Source organism: Eurosta solidaginis, chromosome 2, assembly GCF_040869045.1.
Source record: "Eurosta solidaginis isolate ZX-2024a chromosome 2, ASM4086904v1, whole genome shotgun sequence".
NCBI lineage: Eukaryota > Metazoa > Arthropoda > Insecta > Diptera > Tephritidae > Eurosta > Eurosta solidaginis.
In genome coordinates, this window is record NC_090320.1 from 218945396 (window position 1) to 218951285 (window position 5890).

Genomic DNA, 5890 nt, shown 5'->3' on the forward strand with positions numbered 1-5890 from the left:
TATGACATTTTTTTTTTGTAATTCAGGAAAGTCTTTAGTTGTGTAGAGGGTAATTTTCATACCCCTGGGTGACTAGGGTCTCGAGATATAGGCCAACACGTGGGCCGGTGAATGCCTAGACAGTGTTTATACAATATGGATATCAAATTAAAGCTGTTGATGAGTGCTTTAGTACAGAGTAATATATTATCCAGTGACGGACTGGGACTGGAATTAGGACTAGGACTGGGACTAAGACTCGGAGTGGGACTGGGACTGAAACTCGGAGTGGGACTGGGACTGGGACTGGAATAAAATACATACCACCCTCTGGGACAGGCAATAAGGGGTGCAGAAGAATGAGAAGAAATTTAGAGAAGAGAAAAGGGAGGAGGAGACGGAGATTGAGAAAGAGATAGAATGAGACGAAGATGGAGATAGATGAAGCTAAAATATGGAGGGAGGAGTGAATAAAGGTATTAGGAAAAAGTGAAGTGGGCGGTAGCGTAGAGTCAGACGGAAAAATCTTATTAAAATGTATGCAAATAGGCCAAATTTAGGGCAGGACAACGTCTGCCGGGTCTTCTAGTTTTCTTTATAAAAATTCTTCATTTACTTCGGATCTACATAAATATTATGGTCGCGCTGCTTCATTTTGACGCTTTGACAGCGCGGCGTTTTCCTTGCCACCTTGAAGTGACCAAAGCGTTCAGTTGTTATAATCTTCAAGGCATTTTGTTCGGATGAAAAGCAACTCAAAAGGGCTCTCGTTTATTAAGTTTACGCATATTCTCGACCGCGCTGGTCATATTTTCTTAGCGAAGCCTGATTGCCAAAGTGATAAGTCCACAATTATATATGTAGGGCACATGATTCAATTACAATAGGTTTGCTCTTTAGAATAGAACTGATATCCATAGAGAAAAGGGATTTTTTCCTTTTTTGGAGCTTATTTATAAAGGTTTTCTACTCAGATTGTAAAGAGTAACATAAGTTTTTGTTCCACTTTACTTTTACTTTTGGTTAAACCATGTAGACTACTGAGTGGAACATCGCCCTATCTAGAATGACGTTTCGAAAATGCACAATCTCGGAAACCTTTCCAAAGACGCCTTATATCAGATTTTGTTTGAAGAAAGCCCTATATCAGAATCGGGTTGAAAAATACCCTGACTCAGAATTTCTTTAATGGCGACAATATATTTATTTGGGGCAAAGCCGTTTATGAAAAAACATTCTATGATGTGCGTTCTTCAACCGAAGGAGATCAAGCATTTTTGAAAGAAATTCTAAGACTGGACGTTGTTTAACTGAATCCTGAGAAAGGAAGTTTTTGAAGAAAATTCTTATATAGGGCGTTTTGAAATAAATTTCGAGGCAAGGCAGTTTTGAAACAGCAGCCCAAGTAAGGTGATATTCCAGTCATTCGTTCATATACGACTTTATCCTCTTCAAAAGGCAAAGGATTCCTTAACCAATTTAAATTTTTATAGCTTTCTGCAAATATGCTCATCAAAAGCTTTCTTTTGATTATACATATTTCATTAATGTACGTATTGTAATTCAGCCTAGCTAAGCGCCGTATAACAGAAAAACATACAAGTGCGGCTAATGTTATACAATTATATAAAGGTATAAATAAGCATTCCCTCTCATTAATAGAATATATAGCGTATTTTATCCCATTTCGACCAATTTTGAACCCGACCCCTTTAGAATTGGCTGAAAATTTTTCTTCTTTTTCTAGCTTACGAAAGATGTTTTTCAGAAGTTTTTCAAATTTTTTCATCCAACTCAAAAAAAGTTATGAATTAAAAAAAAACACCGTTTTTGCTTTCAAAATGCTATAACTTTTTCAAAAATTTACCGTTTGGGATCTTTTTTTTTTTAAATTGTTTTTAAATGTACTTTTCGGAAAAAATTCAAAAAAATGTTTTTTTTTTTGTAATTTTTCAGTTTTTCGAGATTTTTCGAATTTCGCCCTTTTTTCTCATAAAAAACTTTAATCAATTCTGCAATCATCCCCACTAATCCAGGAATGGGCCGAGAATTTTTTTTTTACTTAATTGAAAAAAAAAACTTTTAAAATTTTTTTTGTATTTTTTCCGAAAATTACATTTAAAAACATATTAAAAAAAAAAAATGATCCCAAACGGTCAATTTTTGAAAAAGTTATAGCATTTTGAAAAAAAAAACACCGTTTTCCAACTCAAAATAAGTTTTAAATATTTTGACCGTTTGGGATAATTTTTTTTTAAATATGTTTTTAAATGTAATTTTCGGAAAAAATACAAAAAAATTTTAAAGTTTTTTTTTTTTTCAATTAAATTAAAAAAAAATTCTCGCCCCACTCCTGGATTAGTGGGGATGATTGCAGAATTGATTGAAGTTTTTTATGAGAAAAAAAGGGCGAAACTCGAAAAATCTCGAAAAACTGAAAAATTACAAAAAAAAAAACTTAAAAAATTTTTTTGAATTTTTTCCGAAAAGTACATTTAAAAACAAATTAAAAAAAAAAAATATCCCAAACGGTCAATTTTTGAAAACAAAAACGGTATTTTTTTAAAATTCAAAACTTTTTTTTCAGTTGGATGAAAAAATTTGAAAAACTTCTGAAAAACGTCTTTCGTAAGCTAGAAAAAGAAGAAAAACTTTCAGCCAATTCTAAACGGGTCGGGTTCAAAATTGGTCGAAATGGGATGGAATACCCCATATGTATGTTTTGAAATTACATTTCAGGTTTGACTAGAACCAAAATAAAATTGATATATTGGTATGAGTAAGATAGTGATCATCAATAGTTGTCGATAGGTAGGAAAATTTATTGATATAGGCGATTCACAAGGCCTCCTATTCGTCGTTTTTGCTATGTTTCAATCATATTTTATATTGCATTATCGAACAAGCGACTAATAAAAAAACTAATATCATTTAAAAGAGAGGACCGTAGACTAATGACGGGTATTTTGACTGGACACTACATTTCGGCGTCGCATGCCTGTAAATTAGGCTTGGTCAGTGATAACACATATAGGAAGTTTAGATTGGAAGAGAAAACGATCGAGCACGTTTTGTGCTCATGCCCTGCGCTTGCCAGGCTAAGACTCCAGCTATTGGGAGTGATATGGCTGTCAGATCTAGAAGCAGAGGGCGGCTTAAATCCTAGAAGTCTTCTAGTATTTGCCAAGATGACGGAGTTATTTTATAACATAAGTCCTGGTTTTTGATAGGTTTTTTCATTCAGTCTATGTGAAGTCCTCATGGACTCGCCAGTTCAACCTAACTAAACATATCAGACAGAGAACTTATGCCATCTGTCAAAGACATACTTGCTAGAAGCAGGAAACTCAAACTATAACGTGATGGCAACACGAAAATATTATTCCCTTTTCAAAAGGGTAGTGTTAAAGATTTTATGCGAAGTTTATAGCTTCTCACTTCATTCAAATTTACTTCGCATATTTAACTACTTAAAATTCTGACGTGTTCAGTTTTCACGTCCTTCAAACTTGCATACAATCAATAAAACTTCGCACATATTCGCTTTAATGCATTCATACTAAATTAAATTGAACTCGTTTACTTAGTTAAATTATTTTACGATTTTCATGTATAAATAGGCACATTAGCACGTCAGCTACTTCTACATAATCGGCACTTCTTCGAAGAGGGATACTGCAAAAATGGTTTTCTATAATTAAATTTATTTTTTTGCTTTGCTTTTCTTTGTTGAGTTTCGCTGACTTTAGAAAAGTACATAGAGCATAACGATAATATCTGCTTATTTAAGAAGATATTAACAAAGAGTGTTGATGCAACATAAAAGCCACACAAGAAACGCAGCAAATATGTAAATTTATTTTAATTTTTATTGTCCCTATTTCGTTATTCAGTCGGTTTTTTTCCAATTTTTGCGGAGTTTTCCTTGATGTTATCACTAAAATGAAGTATTCTTGCTTCGGCAGAACATATACTAAAATTGGAACGATACAGAGAAGATTAGCATGGCCCCTGCGCAAGGATGACACGCAAAATCGTGAAGCGTTCCACATTTTTCTTAAAAAAAAAAAAAAAAAAAAAAAAAACCAAGTATGTTGTTGTTGTACTACTGTTACGTAGCTGTGCGAAGTAATCGCTGAATTATAGTTTTGATTTTAATAAAGTAATATAATTGCATAAATGGTCCAGAAGCATGCGCCATAACAACATCAGACGAACCGGCTTTGGGAGTATTCGAAAGAAAAGTTCTTCGAAAGATTTAAACCTATACCCTTTGGCGGGCACCGAAGAAGATTTGATGACGAACTGTACGAGCTTTACGCAGACATAGTCCACCGCAACTACGCTGGCTAGGTCACGTTATGTGAATGGAAGGTCATCATTAAAGCAATGACAGTATTTTTATCGCGAGTTTTATTTTAAACTGATTTAATGCAATTTTTTTGTTGAATATGATGCTGAACATGCATTCAGTAGATATTGGGGGTAATACGGCCACGGACCAGTCGTTGGTCAGGCTTCGAGATATGGGCTATGGGCTTTCTGACTTCGGGAACTCTAAGCCTTCTCGCCATGTTCGACTTTATCCCTGACAGGACGGACTATTCCCTATGGAACCTTCACCCAAATCATTTCCCTGAGAGAGGAATGTGGAAAGAAATTCATCTTGGGTAGGTGAGCAGCTAAATTGTTCACGGATGGGTCGAAGTTCGATAAAAAATTTTGTGGGGGAGTCTTTTGCGACGAGCTAAATGTCAGCCGCAAGTTTAAGTTGGCTGATCACTGCGGTGTCTTCCGAGCGGATTCGATTAACAAGGCCTTGAGTTCACCTTTAGTGCGGTCGAGGGTGGTCTATAGTGACTGACCATGGCTTGTCATATCAATGGTCATTGGGGTTTTAACAAGGCACTGTACTATGTAACTAATGCGGTACGACTCAATATACTGTAAACCCTATTCTGCTGCAGCTGTATGGAGAATGATGGAGTGGAATCATTGAGTAACTTTATGTATTTCCGTCACGACTCACTTGGATCTCCGAAGGATTTATCTAAGGTTCAGATCGGTCTCATTAGAAACAATGTCTTCCCTACAACGATTCGCTTAGAAGTTGCAGTGACGTCAACGTAATTTTATGTAATGTCACAACGGACCTTCATGCTGTCCAAGTGAGCTTCCTATAGCAGAACAGCTACCAACTATGAAAAATTAAATGGCTCTGGAATGATTCAGTAGTTGTTTTGAAGGTTATCCGGAAATCCATCCCTGAATGGTCTGGAACTACATAACTCCGCTGTCGTTAAATTAACCCTTGAGAACACGCGCTATGAGCACTTTGCTGGAGTAACTTTGCATTTCGCGAAATTTCTATATTCTTTAGAACTCTGCCTTTTATTGCGTTAATTACCTTCATATGAGGAGTTTTTTTTCGGATATGGGTACTTTTTCAGAATCTCGTACATATTAGAACTGGATTATTTTGAAAAAGGTGGTTTTTAATATCGGGGTTTTTAGAAACGGTTACTTTGTTTTAAAGCGGGTGCTTTCTTCGAATCGTGTTCTTGTCAGAAGCGGATACTTTTTTGTACCGGGTACTTTCTTAAAACCGAAAAGGTTTTTGAACTGGGTCCTTTTTCAAAGCCATTAACTTCCCAGAACCGTATACTTTTTAAGCGGTAGGTAATTTTATGCAAATGTTTCGTTTTAATAACAGGATTTTTAAAACCAGTTACTTTTTTGAAACCTTGTGCTTTCACGGAATTCGGAAAAGTTCTTCCCACAAAAATTATCCGATCATTACGTTCGGTTTTGGAAGCCCCCCAGTGATCGCAAAGTTAAGCGTATCACGTCGCCCGACTGGTCACTGAGTTTGGCAATTGCTTGGGGCAGAATCTACTTTCTTCGGCACGGC

At 35.7% G+C, this 5890-nt stretch overlaps 1 non-coding gene across 1 annotated transcript; it reads left to right on the top strand.

Annotated features, from left to right (window-relative positions):
- The first annotated feature begins 3928 nt into the window (after positions 1-3928).
- LOC137242946 (U6 spliceosomal RNA) lies at positions 3929-4035 on the top strand. Its single transcript, XR_010950416.1, has one exon. It is a non-coding gene; the product is annotated as a U6 spliceosomal RNA (small nuclear RNA).
- The last annotated feature ends 1855 nt before the right edge of the window (positions 4036-5890 follow it).